At 40.7% G+C, this 18798-nt stretch overlaps 1 protein-coding gene and 1 pseudogene across 2 annotated transcripts in view; one reads left to right on the forward strand and one right to left on the reverse strand.

The window, feature by feature from the left end:
* ITGB1 (integrin subunit beta 1) overlaps positions 1–18735 on the reverse strand; it is a 58098-nt gene extending 39363 nt beyond the window's left edge. The window contains exon 1 of one of the 2 annotated variants that reach the window (XM_024252992.3): positions 18283–18480. The gene's annotated coding sequence lies outside the window, so the exon portion shown is untranslated. 2 annotated transcript variants of the gene reach the window in all.
* LOC100462383 (GTP:AMP phosphotransferase AK3, mitochondrial-like) lies at positions 227–5727 on the forward strand (annotated as a pseudogene).
* Positions 18736–18798: the final 63 nt, after the last annotated feature.

Consider the following 18798-nt stretch of genomic DNA (forward strand, 5'->3'; position numbering starts at 1 on the left):
TAACAGGGAAAGATGCCTTTCAGATGCTGTCCTAATTCTAACGCTTGTCTCCTCTTCACGGTCAAAGACCTAGAAACAGTTGTCTACACTGGTCTCCATTTCCTACCTACCTTCCCTCTCCTCAACCCAGTACCTTCATGTGTCACTTAACAAAGAAAGAGCTCTGAGAAATGCGAAGGCAATTTCATCTTTGTGCAACCATCACAGTGCACTTACACAAACCGAGATGGTGTGGCCTCCTACACATCCAGGCTCTACGGTACAGCCTATTGCCCCTAGGCTACACACCTGTCCAGCACAAGACTGTCCTGAATACTGCAGGCAACTGGAATGCTGCAGTAAGCATGTGTGTATCTACGCACAGCTAGACATAGAAAAACTACACAGTAAAAGTACGGCACAAAAGATTTTAAAATTGATACACCGCTGTTACCATGAATATAGCTTGCGGGACTGGAAGCTGCTCTGGGTGACTGGGTGGGTAAGTGAGTGAGTTAGTGGGTGAGAGGGGCAAGTGAGTCCACTGCACAGAACACTCACTGAACAGGACATTACTGACATTACTATACACAGTACTGTGGACACAAACACACACACTACATTAGCCTAAGCCTGCACGAGCTGCCCTGGATCAGGATCATCAATGTCACTGTCTTGCGCTTGCATATCCTGTCTCCAATGGCACATGGAGCTGTCATCTCCTAAAAGATCTCCTTCTTCGGGACCACTTCCTGAAGGACCTGTTCCTGCCTGAGGCTGTTTCACTTTTTCTATAAGGAGAGATACTCTCTCAAATAACAACAGGCTGGGGGTGGTGGCTCACGCCTGTAATCCCAGTGCTTTGGGAGGCCAAGATGGGCAGATCACAAGGTCAAGTAATCGAGACCATCCTGGCCAACGTGGTGAAACCCTGTCTCTACAAAAAATACAAAAATTAGCTGGGCGTGGTGGTGCGCACCTGTAGTCCCAGCTACTCAGAAGGCTGAGGCAGGAGAATCACTTGAACCCAGGAGATGGAGATTACAGTGAGCCAAGATTGCGCCACTGCACTTCAGCCTGGCGACAGAGCTAGACTCCATCTCAAAAAAAAAAAAAATTAACAATATAGTGCAGTAAATATATAAAGCAGTAACATAGTTGTTTATTATCAAGTATTATGCACTGTAATTTAGATGCTGTGCTTTTGTAAGACTGGTCTCATAGTCGATTTGTTTACACCGGCATCACCACAAACATGTGAGTAATGTGTTGCACTATGACACTACATTACTAGGCAACAGGTGTTTTTCAGCTCCGTTATAATCTTACAGGACCACTGTCGTGTATGTGGTCCATCATTGACCAAAACATCATTATGTGGCACATAACTGTATAACTGATGTCCATGCCCAACCATATATGTGAAATTACTCTTGCAAAGGAACTCTTTCTAGACCTTACCTTACTCTCTGCATTCATTCGTTCATCACTCATTCATTCACAAATTTTTTGACTCACTACAATACGCACTTGAAGAAGTACATCAGTTTATTACCAAAGAATTTACACAAAGCCACATGTAAGACTATTTACCATTCTTTAACACACTCTACTCCCTTGAACTCTACTGGTTTCCCCCTGCCTTTCTGGAGGTTCCTCTTCAGACAACTCTGTCAGGTTTTGAGCCATATCAGGAAATACAAGGGTCATTGCTTCAGGGAACTTTCAGTTCAAGGACAAAAATACAAATTATTATGATATGATGGTTTCAGTAATAAACAAGGACACAGTGCACTGAGGACACTGAAATCTGCCTGGACAAGTTCAGAGGCATCAGGGACATGGCAGTGTTTCAGTTAGACCTGAAGGCACACAGGAGATGGGTGTGGAGAAAAGAGAGAAGATATTCCAAGCAAAAGGCCTGCATATACAAAGCCATGAAGTCCTGAGGCGAATTATAATAACTCCTTCCTAAACTTATTTCTAAGCATATGCATTTCGGCAGCTCCCTGCAACCAAAATTGGAACTGTCTCACTTTTTCTCTCTTTATAGAAAAAAAGACTAGAAAAATGTATGTTTTTGTAGCTATACCTTGGTTGGTGGAATGAGTGATTATTTTATCCTTATAATTTTCTATTGTAAGTATAAATTATATTATCTTAAAAATCTTAAAATATCGAAGAGGCGAAAAGGAATCTTGAAGTATTTCTGAGACTTAAATTATAAGTTGGAAATAACAGGAACGAAGACCAAGCAGGCAGGAGGAGCTACGTTACAGAGAGCCAAATACCATCCATGCTAAAAGAGTTTGGATTCCATTCTATAAATAGGAGGGGAACTGAAAAAATTTGGGCAGGCTAGTAATACCTCTACATATACATGGCAGAAACTCAGTGGAGGAAAGGATAGGGGGCAAGACAGGAGCTGGAAGACAAGTACAGAATTTACTGCAAAGGTTCAAGTGAGAGGTGACAAATATCTAAATTCAGATAACAGCAACAAACAAGAAGACGAACAAACAATGATTAGAAGGTAGCTATGAGGGATCTGCTGCTTACTTGGAGAAGGAAGGATGGGAGAAAGAAAGGAATTTAGAATAATCATCATTTTAAAATAAAGAAGATGTACGAGGGAGAATGGGGTTAGGGGAAAAAATGAGGTTTGTTTTATTGTGAAATCTAGGGAAGATGCCTATTGGGAAGCTAGGACATGAGTATGGATCTCAGGAGATAAGAGTTAGAGACACAGACATGAGAGTTGTCATAATCTAGGTGCTAACTGAACTTATGAAAATGGATGTGATTGGGCTGAAAAGAATACTTAGGAAGAAAGGAGAACTAGGGGCAAACTTGAAGAGGTGAAGACACAGGAAAGAGAAAAGGTTAAGTGATGAAGCCAGGCCTCCTTGGAGCAAAAAGGGATGGCATCTGGAGCCCAAGGGGGTGGATCACCCTAAACAGAGACATGGTGCCTTTCTTCTAAGGCAGAGCAGGAGGTGAGAAAGCAAAGAGAGTTCATTCATGCACGACTGTTTTTTTCTGAAATAGGAAGAACAACTCTTAGGAAAAGAGGTAGGGCTTAGGGGTTGCAGAAAATTAGGAAGATGCAATGGGATTACAGTAAGAGCCTGCAATGGTGAGAGCCCACCAGGTATTGGACACCCTAATTTATACAGGCATATTTGTAACACTCATTTCACTTCTAACTATTTGCTAACATGTCTTCCCTGATGGATTCTAGGCTCCAAGAAAATAGGGCCTGGGTATATCTTATTTATAGCTATTGCACCTAGAAATACTTGGCACAAAGTCCATGCTCAAAACTCTTTGCTGTTAGGCTCATGCCTGCAATCTCAGCACTTTGAGGGGCTGAGGTAAGAGGACTGCCTGAGGCAAAGAGTTCAAGACCAGCCTCGACCCTGTCTCTCTCTTTTTTTTTGTGGGGGGAGACAGGGTCTTGCTCTGTCGCCTAGGCTGGAATACAGTGGTGTGATCACATCTCACTGCAGCCTCAACCTCCTGGGCTCAGGCAATCCTCCCACCTCAGCCTCCCAAGTAACTGGGACTACAGGTATGAGCCATCATGCCCAGCTGGAGATCCTGGCTCTACAAGAAAGTAAATTAGCCTGGGCAACACAGCAAAACTTGGTGGAGGTGGGGGCCAGGGGAGGGGGCCATGAGTCCAGGAGTTGGAAGCTGCAGTAAGCTATGATCACACCACTGCATTCCAGGCTGGGCAATGGAGTGAGACCCTGTCTCAAAAAATTAAAAAATTAAAAATATCTTCACTGAACCATATTGAATTGTATGACATTTTTCTCTGACATTACTCAGAAGAATGTCTCAGAATTACTTAATGTGCAGAACTTCTCTAAACAGAAAAGTGTTACTATAGATATCCAAGTGACAACTTAAATTTTCAATTACTTTAAGTATATAAGCCAACTTAAAGATAGATATAAAATGTCTCATGCTCATGGCTCTTATACATTATGAAACCAAAATTAATTTCCAAGTACGAACATAGACGCTGAAGTTATATTACTGGGTTATAAGATGGTCAGCCAGATAAACTAAATGTTTATTATTAACATGAAAGCACGATTTTTTTTTTTTTTTTAATTTTGTAGAAATGCCCAAATCTCTGAGAATACCTCCCATGGTCCCTCAGACTCCAATTTGGAATCACTAAATCTATTACCTGGTGTGCAGGGCAGGTGCAAGAGGAAAGGTGGGGATGGGGGGCAAAGAAGGTGCAGTGCTACCAAAAAGTTAACAAGAGGAAAAAGTCAAAAGACCAGACATCACAACCAGGGAGGTGAGAGGAGAGGGGACCATGGAAACAAGGAAGTGAAAAGAGCTGGAACCTACGACAGTTAAGAATTTACAATTTCAGAGACAGGCAGTCTTGGGGGAAAAGGCCTGTATTAAAACTACAGTACCAGGTCATTGTTTTAGCTAGGGTTCTGTCCAAAGCAGAGCCTGGGAATAGAACTGGTGTGCAGGCAGTTTATTGGAAGGTGATCCCAGGAAAAGAGAGAGACACTTTGAAGACAGTGAACCAAGAAAAAGAGAAAAAGCCAATACAAAGATACTATCTTTACCATACTGAGTACCTGGGGGCTTGATCTTGTGGAAAACTTTTGAGAAATACTTAGAAAGTCTGTCCAGTGAAAGTCAACAGGGAAATGTATCAACTCCAGTTGCATAGGTAAAAGGTCGCCTCAAGGGGCACTAACCCCCCTAACACTTCTAAGAACTACAGTGCACGTGCCCAGGGACAGACAAGAAAGCTGGTTAGAGGAGCCGCAGGGGAAAAAGCAAAAGAGAGGCATCTGAGGCAGCATGCAGTCAGCCAGGAGTGAGCCACCGACTGTTCCCAGCAGCACCAGCTGGAATCAGAGGCCAAGAGGATGCGACAAAGACACACAAGGTTTCCAGTACAGTGACCAATGGTGACTAAAGTTGAGAGACAAGAAAACTGCTAGACCAGAGTTCAGGGAAGGCCTGGGAGCCACAGTCCCCGCCCACTAGCAGCGCTGCCAGCTGGCTGGGCCTGGGCGGCAGAGCAGGTAAGTTCACAGGCTGGGCCAAAGCCCTTGTTCGGGTGCGGCGTGGGCCTTGGTCTGTAAAGGGGCGTCCACGCGGCAGCAGCCGTGATCATGGGGGCCCTGGGCTAGGCAACAGCAGTAGTTGTCACGCGTCACCAAACACTGTGAAGCACCTCTCTAGCGGAGACCTGCTACGGGATCAACATGCTACGGGGCACAGAAATTGATGTGTTAGCTAATGCTTTCATTGACCAAAGGAAACTCATCCGAGATGATGTCATGACTCAGCTCGCCCTATATGAGCTGAAAAATCTCACCTAGTATAGCTAGCTGTTGGGTGGTTTTCCATGGACACTTCCACAGGCAGAAGCCCTAGACAGAGCTTCTTAGACAGACAGTGATTAGCCCGAATGTGCCCTTTGAGGTCATTAAACAATACCTTACTGCTCGCTAGATTCATCCTGCCAGTGGCTGAGTCTTCAACATTGAATTTAACCCTCCCAAAACTGTGGGCACTGATGATCTGACTGGGGATCCTCTCATTCAGCATGAGGATGATAAACCGGAGACGGTTATCAAAAGACTAAAGGCTTATGAAGCCCAAATAAAGCCAGTCCTGGAATATTACCAAGCTTTTCTACAAACTAAAGTTCCACAAAGAAGCCAGAAAGCTGCCATTACTCCATGAGGAGAAATGTGTGTAACTAGTAAGATGAGCAAACCTCCTATTCCTTGCATTTAAAAACTTCTTTTCCTAAGACTTCCAGTATGTATGAATTCTTTGAAAGTTATACTACTTTTATTTCTACTGATTTTATTCTGGATACTGAGGATGTGCCAAACGAGTCAGATACTAAGATTAATCTTTTGAAATCATCTAGTGTGTTTTATCCAGTCACCTGCAAAACCATCAGAGATGTCTTAACTTTTAAAACACGTTAGAGCAAAATTAAATGAACAATTGGTAGTAATCTAACTTTTTGTTCATTAAGATTAAGTGGTTGATAGGCCGGGTGCGGTGGCTCATGCCTGTAATCCCAGCACTTTGGGAGGCCGAGATGGTGCATCACGAGGTCAGAAGATCGAGACCATCCTGGCTAACATGGTGAAACCCCGTCTCTACTAAAAATACAAAAAAATTAGCCGGGCGTGGTGGCAGGTGCCTGTAGTCCCAGCTACTTGGGAGGCTGAGGCAGGAGAACGGCGTGAACCCGGGAGGTAGAGCTTGCAGTGAGCCGAGATCATGCCACTGCACTCCAGCCTGGGTGACAGACCGAGACTCCCTCTCAAAAAAAAAAAAAAAAAGATTAAGTGATGATAAAATGTCCATATTTTTTGGAAAAGTTTTAAAAACTTACATGTCATTTAGGGAAAGCATCTCATCAGAAATTTTTGCATAGATTAATGCCAAAAAAGACATTTCTAGCACTGTGGAACATGGTGATACTACATAAAATTCCAGAAAAAAAGCAACTGGAATCACAGATTTATTGTAAGATACAAATTCACTGCTGCCTTTACATTAATAAATGTATAAGCTAACCATATAAGCTGTATTTATTTTGTTGTTAAACATACTTTCAATTTACTCAGAATTTTCAATTTGCTATAAAAATGTATCAATTAACATACAGAAAAATATTACTTTAAGATGACTCTTCTTTTGAAAATACATATGTATTGAGGGTTATAATTTTTGTCAGAAATTGACATTACAAGTTCTTGGATAAGCACCAAAGGTGAATGAATTTTCAACAAAATATAATTGAAATCTATGTTTTCAGATGTTACTCGGGTTAAGAGATGTGTTTTAGGATCTACTTGCCAGTTTCTCTTTTTGATCCAAATATATGATCTGCCCTGATAAATAACAAGTTATTATACCCCTCCTCCCAAAAATAAAAGAGAAAACCTATGGAATTATATGAAGTAAGCATACTTTGACATTAGTAAACAGATCAGGCATGCCTGGGGAATGCTCCCTTGGCATAAACAGCAATCAATCATAATTAGTAAACAAGGTGGGCCAATAAAAAGAATTTACTTGATAGGTTAACAAAGACCAAAAAAGTGAGTTTTCTGAAGGAGTTCTTTGTTCCTGATCAAAGAAATTGATACCTGCTAGCATTCACTGCCACCTTATCTTAAGGGGAAAGAACTCTACTGGTTTCATCTGAGCAGCCATTTAAATACTGGAATCTAAAGTGATTCCTCAGTGGGGCAACAAGGATGGCTGCTGATGTACTGTGACCTGGTAGGAGAAGTGGGGCATATGAGAGGAGGAGGAAAAACCCGACCATCTTCCACAGCATATTTACTCTTACTTTACTTGGTGCTAAAGCAAATGAAACAAGGCCTTGTATAAGCTGTTATTAATTGCCTTTAAAAATCTGTCCTGTTTTTCTCCAGGTACTTAAAACACAAGTGCCAATAAGTGGTTCGTATGTATTTTTTGGGGGGGGGGGGGAGTTTATTTTCCTTTTCTGCGGGTATTTCAAAAATTCATCAATCTTTCAAGATGAACCAAGGTTTTTTAAAAGAATTTATAGTAAAGACTTCCTTTTTTTTTTTTTTTTTTTTAGACAGTTTCACTTGATCGCCCAAGCTGGAGTGCAGTGGCGTGATCTTGGCTCACTGCAACCTCTGCCTCCTGGGTTCAAGCAACTCTCCTGCCTCAGCCTCTGAGTAGCTGGGATTATAGGCATGTGCCACCACGGCTGGCTAATTTTTGTATTTTAGTAGAGACGGGGTTTTGCTATGTTGGCCAGGCTGGTCTCAAACTCCTGACCTCCAGCAATCCACCCACCTCTGCCTCCCAAAGTGCTGGGATTACAGTCATGAGGCACCATGCCTGGCCTACTTCATTCTTTATAAAACTTTCTATAATGCCTCATTTGAATGTTAATATTATGTGCTTTGTAAAAATGTTGTGAACTCCCGTGTGTGTGTGTGTGTGTGTGTGTGTGTGTGTGTATACATACACATAGTATGTTAAAAGGTTTCCTGTTTGAGGCATATGTAGCTCTTATACATCTACTAATGATGTGCATGGTTGACTTGCCTTATAAACTGTCATCTTCTAGAAGTTTCTCCATGTTTTCTGTATCTAGCGCAATGTCTTAATATTGAATAAATGAAGAAACTAACAATAAAAACAACTGGAGATACTCTGAGGTATCAAAAAATAAAACACTGAGCTTCATGACAGCAGACATTTGTGGCATCTACCATTGTACAACATTGTGTAGTGCAGAGTTACACTGGCAAATTAATCTGTGTCTCAGTTTCCTCATCTTTAAAATGGGGACAGCAGTATTTACCTTGTAGGGGTTTTGTGAAGTTTAAATAAGTCGATTAACATAAAACATTTAAAACAATGTCTTGCCAATTGTAAGTACCTGGGTGTTACTTGTTATGATTATCACCAAATGTTACAGGAAGTGAATGTTTTTTTTTTCAATTGTCGTTATAACCAGAAAACTGACTGGATCCACTTTAGGGAAGACACAAGATATGAAAGAAAGGATAAAGTTTGAAAGTTAGAAGTAACACAACTACAGAAAATAGATTAATGTGGATTGTTATAGCTGTTCATACACTGACATCCTCAATATCAAAACCTTATTATACTCTTTATAGATTCCACATCCAAGTAGAATTCTATTTAATGTGCTTTCTAACAATCAGATTCCTGACAAATGTGTTCATAAAGTAATAAAAGCAGCAAAACCTTAAATGTTTTATACTAACAAAACATTTAAGGTAGTAAATGTTTTATACTAACAAAACATTTAAGGTAGTAAATGTTAGACAAAATACAAATGCTCTGAACACTAATATCATAAAAACATAGTAGACAAAATACAAATGCTCTGAACACTAATATCACAGAAACCCTTAAAAAAAGATTGAGGGGAGGGAATAATATACCTAATACAAATAGAAATAAGGAGGAACCTTTGAGGTTTGCTATGCTTTGAACGTGTCCCCAAGGTTCACGTGTTGGAAACTTAATCCCCAAAGCAACAGTGATGAGAAGTGCGACTTTTAAGAGGTGATAAGGTCATGAGGGCTCTGCCCACATGAATGAATTAATGCTATTACCACAGGAGCGGGGAATGGGGTCCAGATAAAAGACCGAGTTTGGCCTCCTCTTCTCTCACTCTCTTGCCCTTCCGCCTTCTACCATGGGATGATGCAGCAGAAAGACACTAGATAGATGCCAACATCTTGATAATGGACTTCCCAGCCCCCAGAACTCTGACATAAATTACCCAGTCTGTGGCATTCTGTTATAGCAGCACAAAGACTAAGACAAGGTTCTTATATCATGAGGAAAGAAACCCCCCTGAAAGGACTAGAATACGAATTCTGTGTTTTATTAATCAAACCCAACTAGCAATATGATCTCGTTCAGGGACTGCTGCTCACTGTGGATTACTGAAAAAAAAAAACTGACTGACTTCTCAATTGAGAGGGCCAGACTAGGCACAGGCAAGAAGAGTATAATACACTAAGTTGATGATTTAAAGTAATTTGTAACAAAAAGTTATTTCATTTAGAACTTTAAAAAATTAGAATTTTATTTCAGCACCTTCAAATGGATATGATAATAATGATGATAAAATAATAGCACCTATCTCCTCCAGGTAACTCTATGAGGTGGAGAACAATAGTGTCTTTGTTTTACAGATGAGGAATCAAAACCACAGAGAGACTAAACAACTTGCAATGGTGGAATCAAAAGTTGCACAGGTGGAATTGAAACCTGGCCATCTGTATCCAGAAGCTAGGAACTGACTTCATTAAACTGTAATTTTTTGAAAGCCTACTTAATCACTATTTTAAAATAAAGAACATCCTTCTAGTGTTAGAACTGACTCAGAACACAGAAATGGAAAGGGCTTCTAATGTTCTATGAGTTTATTTCTTGGGCATTTGAACTTAATAGAGGCCAAGAAAAGTTATTTTAATTGCCTATATTTCATAAGCACAGACAAAGGTTTTGTGTCTTGTTCCCATAAAAGCATTTCACCTTAAGGTCATTTTTTACCATATGTAATTTTATCTAAGGGGTCATAATTCATTTCCTGAACAATAAACAATCTTAAACACCACCCACAAATAATCTCATTTTAGTGCTTAACCCAAATATGTGCAATTGTTTCCACTGTCAAAAATAGTGCATAATTATTTTAATCTTCACTGTAAACTAATCTTTATCCATAAAAGTACGGTTTTATATCATGTTCAAACTTTTAAATACACACTCATTATTTATTAATTTTTTTAAACAATTTTACAAATAATTCATTTGGCATTTCCTTTTAAATTTACAATCTTTAGAAACTTTATATGGACTATCTTTGTAGAAATTAAACAACTACACTTTAGAAAAAAATTACCTTAAAAATGCAACATATGTAACATGTTATGTTCATTTCAGAGTTGAAAAATAAGCCACCTAAAAAGCCAACTCAAATAAAAAGAATACACAAAAGATTTCACAAAATCTCAAATCTTTTCACCTTAATAGTAGAAAAGATTCTGATACCTATAGAGGTATATCATAAATGTCTCCTAAAAATTATAATAAAGTTGGATTCATCCCAAGTCTGTTCTACCATCATTATTTTCTGTATCTGCTTTTAAAAGGGGAAAAAATAGGCCAATAACAGATTTTAGTATTTAAAAATCAATATATTCCAGAAGAAGAACACAGAGCCAAATTGAAAGATATGAGGTTCCTCCCACTTATCCCACATACAGAGTAATAAAAACGGGAAAAACATGAATGGAAGAAACTGAGAAATCTTTCTGAATTCTGTACCATCTGACAGAGTGACATGTGGAGATGAGTTCCTCCCATGGAAAGGGAACCTTTCCCCTTACAGGAAGAACAATTAAAACTCAACACTTTTTTTCCTTCCATCTGGCAGGAAGAGGTGTGTTGGTCACTACAGAGGTGTTTATGGCCCAAATATTAATAAGCTAGCATGAATGATTAACAAAACTTAGCAGAAAGAATAGAGAAGAAAAAAAAGGAGACATGAAAGAGAAGAGGCTAAGGGATCCCAAAGATGTAATACCACATTTGAAGTCCTCTTCTCCTCTCCTTGACAAACAGAAAAGTAGTCTGAATTAGAAAACCATTTAAAATTCACCACTCCCACCCAGAAGAAAAATGGCTTTTTAAAGAGCACTAACCCCTTCTCACACAATGATAATGCTAGCCTGGGCTAAGAAGCTCTAACAACAAAGGTTTGGCTGCTCCAAAGCTATAGGTTCACAAAACAATTTGAAATCTGAGAACGGCTCACAACAGGGCTAGATACTTTAAGAAAATTATACAACAACAGATTGAAGATAAAATTCATCACTAGTGCCTCTACCCACCTTCTCCAGGAAAATGAAATATGGAAGATTTTTATCACCACCCAATCTACAAGTGCAAGGGAAGGATAAATAATGGATATAGTACGCATTGGCAAACAAAATGCCTAAAAGATAATATGTTGGGGGTAGGGGGAGGTAAAGCCTGGAAACTTAACACCTAGGAAAGACTTCCACAGAACAAAAAGTGAAAGGAAGTCAGGGAAGAATCTTCTCTAAAAATAAGAGAAAATCTAGAACTCATTATGCTCTTCAAGAAAGTCAGAAAATCTCAAATGGATCTTGACAGTGATCAAAGAATAAAACCACAAAAGCTGAGGAAAAGAAAACAGAACTAAGGAAGAAAATTTAGGCTGGAATCCTCTACAGAACTCATAGACACGAAGAACAGAATCAACATAACCGGAAAATCACACAAAATTCAAATAATTCAAGCCCATGAGAAACGTCGTCTAATGGTGATCTCATAAACAGACAACTGATATGGCACCACCACCACCACCAGCCCCTCCCTGCCCTGAAAAAAAAATAGCTTTATGTGAGAAACGGGAAAAAAATGAAGTATTTAATTCAAATGGGGGTAAAGGGGCACAAAATTAACTCAAGACTTCAGAGGATGAACTTAAAATAAAAGCAGAAAAATACACTATAAACAAAGCTATTAAGCCATAATATGAAGGGCTGATCCAAAATGAGCAAAAAACCTGCCTGAACTTAATTATTCCCAGCTCCTCCTTCCACTCAAAAGGTAAGATATTATTACCTAGCAATTGATTGTTTTTCAAACCAGCCTAGTATGCTGTTCCTTCTTTCCACTCTCTATGTCTGTGGACTTTTTTGCCTTTCCCTGTGAGGAGGAAAGAAGTTGGCAACGGTTTTGGTTGAGAAAGTTCACTTTGGGGCAAGTTGTCAAAGATAATTGTGAGTGCAGCTAGCAAAAGAACCATCATGATCAATGGTATCAATAAGCACCTGAGAGCAAGACTTATTCCCCGTAATTTCAATTAAGGAGAATTATCTTCTGAAACTGCATAATTATATCCACTTTTTAAGCAGATCATTCCAAAATGCTTCCTTGATTAAAACTAATTTTGACCACATCTTTTGTCACATCTTCCTCTCCATCCTGTCTGTGGTGGAGTGCATACAGTATTTTAAATGTATGATAAATGTTTTAAAACCATGATAAACATAGGAAGAAAACAGTTTCTCATTTTACTCATCAGTAAGCTGTAAAAAGTATCTAATTGTTGGAAAGATAAAATACGATCATCATATGAAAGCTCTTATCAGCAAATATCTTTCTAGGTGGTAAACAGCTCATAATTTACATGATTACCAAATTTGCTTCTTGTTCTCCAACTCATTAATCATGGCCTTCTAAAACAAGAACCTCAGTGACTCTTTAATAAACGTTTCTCAATCTTTTTAATCCATGCTTCTTTAATAAGCATAAATCTTACTCCCTATTGTACTTTTTTATAACATTTTCCTAATATAACATTATACTACCAAATGTGCTTTTTCAAACTCCAATTTCCTCCTCCAATAATCAAACATGACCCTGTACCACCCCTTTAAAAGAAGCACTGAAATCATAATATGAAGAAAATCATACATAAACCATAAAATACTGTACATAGGGAAGAATAATCTATTGCTAATTTCATAGATTATGAAAGCTTAAGTTATTTACATATTCATTCAATAAACATTTATACAGAAAAATGTGACTTCCATACTTCAAATGGTACATACCTAATTTCGTATGTAAATATTTTCCTCATCACTCCACTGAAACTATACTCCCTACACAAAACAGAATGCTGATTTTTCTTCTTCCTTTCTGCCTTTATTGCCTCTTCATCTCCTCACCAACCACAATCAACTTAATTAACTACTCCTTCTCTGTGGTTCCAAAACAGCTTTGATAGTGCCCGGCAGAGCAAATGACAAACCTTCAGTGATGCTCAATAATATAGTGTTATTTCTATTCAAACTTCTATTGTAACTAATTGTATTCATGTCTGTGTCTCTCATCAGGCTAGTGCTGGAGGGCAAGAACCCAGGCCTTCATTTTATATAGCCTTCATATATCCTTCTGATATATATGATATTATACATAACTCCTAATAGGTAACAAAGTGGCCAAGTACTATCTGCGAAATTAGACTGGATTCTTCCCATGCTGTCCTTGAATGTGACACCCATCTGTCATCCAACCTTCGCTCATACCATTCCAAGCTCAGGCCTCATCTCCTACACAACGTGTTCCAAAACCACACAAGCCAACGCTGAGATTTTTCTAACACTGTTAGGGAACATTACATGGTACAGTATTTTATGGTACAGTACATTGTATAAAACACTCTTTTGTATTTATGTTTTCCTGAACTGAACACAACTTGTTCCAACTAGACAACAAACTCAACATCAAAGAGCATGCCAACTTCTTGATTCATGCCCACTAAGTAAAGCATTTTTCAGGTAACTGGTACTCAATGTACTGATAGAATAAAACGTAATGTACAGCCGAGCTACATCCTGATGCAGAGCTGACAGGGACAGATGTTGCTGGTCAGCGCTAGCAGGTATCCTTAACGGAGTAAGTGGCACAGTGCCTACACTCTCTGGTGATACAAAAAAAAAAAAAAAAAAAAAAAAAAAAAAAAGGTGCTCATGGAGAGAGAACTGCACTCTACCATCAGGCAGCAGCTATCCTCCAACTCCTTGAACAAGAGAATGAGAGAGACATGCAGACTGCTTTATAGGGTAGATGTGAAAACCAATGCTCTGGAAGTATAGTACTCTGACAAAGGTCACACAGAAATTCAGTGGCAGACCTGGCACTGACACCCAGGTTTCCTGTCTCCCAATCGAGAAGCCTTTACTACATCAAACTGCTTCTCTGATCAGGTATCTGAAAATAAATTACCACAAAGGAATGTAACCAATGAAGTCTTTTTGTCTTTAACTCAAACATGCCAATCACTGGAAAAACCCAGAAATACCTATGTTACTCACAAAAATGCCACTCAAAGGAATTAGAAGTTCAGAGAAGAAACTGGGGAAGGTAAATGCTTTTCTGGATTCCTCTTCCTCCACCGCCACTTGACTATTAAAAGTGTTCCCAGGTCCTCCTTCAGCCCGTTTTTCACTCCACACCCTCCTTTGGTGTTTGCATGCACAGCCTATAGCTTCAACCAGCAATAGACTAAGAATTCCCAAATTGAAATCTCTCAGAGTTTTTTCTTTTTTTAAGCTCTCAATCTGTGTATTCAACTGCAGTTTAGACATCTCCACCTATGTCCCTTGATCACCTTAAAAAAAAAAAACTTGGCCTCATAAGGTCATCATTTCCCCTCTGCTCCAGCCAATCAGCACCCCCAGCTTGTGGTCACCCTCTCACCTCAGTGAACAGCACCTCCTAGCCAGAAACCAGTGTCACACTGGGTTTCTTTCATTTCTCTTATCAAGTCTTATCAATTCTCCCTCCTAAATACAGTAGTTCTTGAACCCCACTCAAATCATCCTCCATATAGGGATCTGCAAAGCTTTCTGACCACTCACCTTTATCACTAAAAAAATTCTGGGCATACCTGCACCCAAAATATATGCAATTTATAAATTCAAATACATGTATTTCTACAGCAATATAGTAAGATATCAATCATAATCAAAATTTTAAACTTTAAAGTGATGAGATCAACAAACATAATAGTAGACCTAAAATTTTCTCCCTATACTTCAGTGAGTCTTTTTATGCATCCCTGGAGATAGCAACCTGTGCTTTGAAATTACGTACAATGAGATTGGTCCTATAAGAAATACATACATATATGTGCTTGTGTGTATGTGTTTATATACATATGTATGTGTACTGGAGGCAGCTTTTCTCATGCACACACACGTTTCATGAGGTGATATGCACATGCTTAAGCATATTGCTAACTACAGTTAACTCTACTTTCTAAAGTCACAGACCAAACGGCAAGTTTAAAGTTAGCTGACCTTTTAAAATAACAAATGTACAAAGTATAGTTTGGGTCCTTTTGTACACAGCTCCTGAAAGACAGAAACTTTTTTTTTCACCTACCGACAGACATATTGGAAGGCTGCTAATATTCTGACTTTTACGGACTGTACCCCCTTTAACCTGGGTACATACCATAATATCTTTTCAGTTTTCCACAGCTATAGATACCCCTAGCATAACACTTCAGGATTCAGAAGACAAATGTACCTTTCTGGATCTTAACCTCTCTACTCCGTATCTCCCACCTCTGAAAAAACAACCAGCCAAACTCTCAGAAGCTAAAACCAAGTCAGAGTAAACACTGCTAATACAATACAGATACTTACATATTTACCTGGCATAATCTCCAGGATTCCACCCAAAACCTAACAGATCCTAACTCTCTTGCAGAATGAGAAAATCTGCTAATATCTAACAGAAGTCTAAATGAACCCTTTCAGATATATGCAGCTTGTTACATATTCAGAAAGTTAAGTTCTCTGAAACTTTTACCAGTTACAAGATGTTTCAGCTTATCACACACTAGCAGCATAGTTAAGGGCAAACCAGAGCAGCTACAGAATATTAATGAATATTTTTTCAGACAGGACACTATACTATTCCCCGCTGTAAGCCATAACTTACTTATCAAGAAGCCAAACAATAAAAGCATTACAATCAGTGGCAAGCACGCTTAGGAAAACTGGCACCATGTTAAGTTGTTTGACCACTGTTCATTATTATAATATGACCAGATGTCCCCAGTGTCACTCCCAGAGTTAGGAAGAACACCAATGTAGAACTACATTTTCATTCGTGATGGTAATTCGGGGCTGATTTAAATTAAATTATACTGACCAGAAAGCTAAGAAGAAAGCTGCCTAATTGTTAAAATTACTAAATCCAGTGACTTTCAGAATTGTTGATTCCATGCTTTTCATGGGCAGAATGTTGAGGGTATTAAAAAATAACTTTAATATAGAACTTGTTAAGAAAATCACAAACACTTAAAATTGTAGGTCTAGGTGTGAAGTCAACATAGACCAGTTAAACAGTCTATTTGCTTCCTGTCTACAGAATTAAAGTATTAACCACATTCTTTGTCCTTTTAACTAGCATTCTAATAACATCTTCCACCTTCATACTCAATTTTGGGATAAGTAAAATGACTTTCTCCCCAAATGCCCGTAATCAAAATACCAATGTTTTTTATTTAACACTTCACCATCTTCAGTCACTTATATAATATTGATCAATGAGTCAACATTATTTAAAAATATGAGAATTATAGTGAGACTCTAAGTCCTGACCCCTCTGGGCCTTGATGTCCACAAATGAACAGGTTAACTGCCAACTAAAGTTCCTTAATCATTTCTAAAATTGGTCTACTGTATAACCTATCGTAAAGGACGTATGTGGTTTAAGAAAGATGTCTAATCTAAATTCCTCTAGCATGTTATTTTTGTAGCATCAAAACTACAATTAAAAAAAAAACAAAAAACCTAAGGGCCAGGCTCAGGGGCTCACGCCTGTAATCCCAGCACTTTGGGAGCTCACGGAGAGAGGACAGCTTGAGCCCAGGAGTTTGAGGCCAGCCTGGGCAGCATAGTGAAATCCTGTCTCTACAAAAAATAAAAAAATTAGCCGGGCACGGTGGCAGGCGCCTGTAGTCCCAGCTACTCAAGAGGCTGAGGTGGAAAAATAACTTAAGCCTCGGAGGTTGAGGCTGCAGCGAGCTGTGATGGCTCTTCTGCACTCCAGCCTGGGCAACAGAGACCCTGTCTCAAAACAAAACAAAATAACCTAGTAATTCTACCCACCTAAGTTATTATCCATGTGGCATGTTGGCCCAAAGAAACCTTACTAATGATGTTACCAATTACCTTCCGAGATATTTTTAACATCTTTTTACTATAAAAGAAGGGCTGAAAAGGAGTCAATACTCATTGAGCATCTACTCTCAAGCTAAGTGTTTTACATTTTGCATTTGATTTTCACAACTATAGTTAGGAAGGTTACTTGTGGTTTAAACGTGGACTCTGGAGCTAGACCCCATGCCTTCTCCAGGAGCTCCTGATGACCACAGGCAACTTACTTTTGATCCCTGTGCCTCAGTTTCTTCACTCGGAAAATGGGAATCGAAACAGTACCAATCTCATTAGAGCGGTTCCGGAATTAAATAATAAATGTAAAATGCCTAGAGCTAAACTTGGCCCTCACTGTCATTATTATAAAAATGAATTATTAATGTAGATATTATTGTTCCTATTTCACAGATGAGGAAACGGAAGCTTAGAGAGTGCAACTTACTAATGATCATACCAATGAGTGCAAAGTTTTGGACTCAAAAGCACGAATTTGATTAAATAAAAGTTACTTAGAGAGTAGGAGTCTCATCAATACAATTTATGAAGCCTAAGAAATGACACGCGGTAAAATGATACTAGACACAGGCCGGGCTCTCAGGCTCGCGGATCGGGTCTGAGCACAAGCTGGCCATGGCCATGCGTCCTGGTCCCGGGGTGCCTGGCAGGGACCGGCGACTTTCTGACGTTTGTAAGCACGGGGAAGTGGACTGCACTGCCGCCACCGCACCCCCGGTCCCCAGCGGCTCCGCGAGGCCACCTTCTACCCGGCTCCCGTTGCCCCCGCCCGCGGCGCTGGCCCCAGGGCCGCCTCCTGGCAGCCGGAGGAGACCAGTCCCCGTCGCGGGCGCCGACGGCTAGCTCGACGCTGCTCCAAGGACAGCAGCTCGCAAGGGAGCGAGAGACAAAGGCACAGGACCCATCCAGGGGAGCGCCGAGTCCCAAACGCCGAGCCCCGGGTGGCCTCGCTGGCTCCCACCTGCGCTTGCCCAGCCCGGCGGGAGACCGCAAGTGTCAGGGGCCGCTCGGGCCCGGTCCTCCGCAGCTCCAGCAGCCCCGACGTGACAGCGCCCAGGCCCGCGACCCTCACGTTCGGAACGCGGCTGGGCTGGCTCTGCGCCCGGGGGCTGCCAGCGCCGGGGACCCAAGGCGGGTGGCGGCGTGCGGACTTCCTCCCGGACTAGCCTGGAATCCCGCCCCAGCCCCCAACCGCCGGCGGCCGCCCCCGCCCCCGCCCCCGCCCCCACGCCCGGCACAAAGGTCCCGCCGCGGCCCGGCCGGCGGCTCTAAGTGCGGCCGCGCACCGGAGACCGGAGGCCGCGGCCCGCGCTCCCACACCCGAGGCCCGCCGACCCCTACCTTCTCCGCGCGGCGTCCGGGCCTCGGCGCGGTGGGCTCGGACCTGCTGTTCCGCGACTCCCGCTGGGCCTCTCCCGCGGGCTAGCGGGGCCTCCCGGGTCTCGGGCGCGGCGGGTGGCGGCGGCTCCTCCTCCTC

This window comes from Pongo abelii, chromosome 8, assembly GCF_028885655.2.
Source record: "Pongo abelii isolate AG06213 chromosome 8, NHGRI_mPonAbe1-v2.0_pri, whole genome shotgun sequence".
Lineage (NCBI taxonomy): Eukaryota > Metazoa > Chordata > Mammalia > Primates > Hominidae > Pongo > Pongo abelii.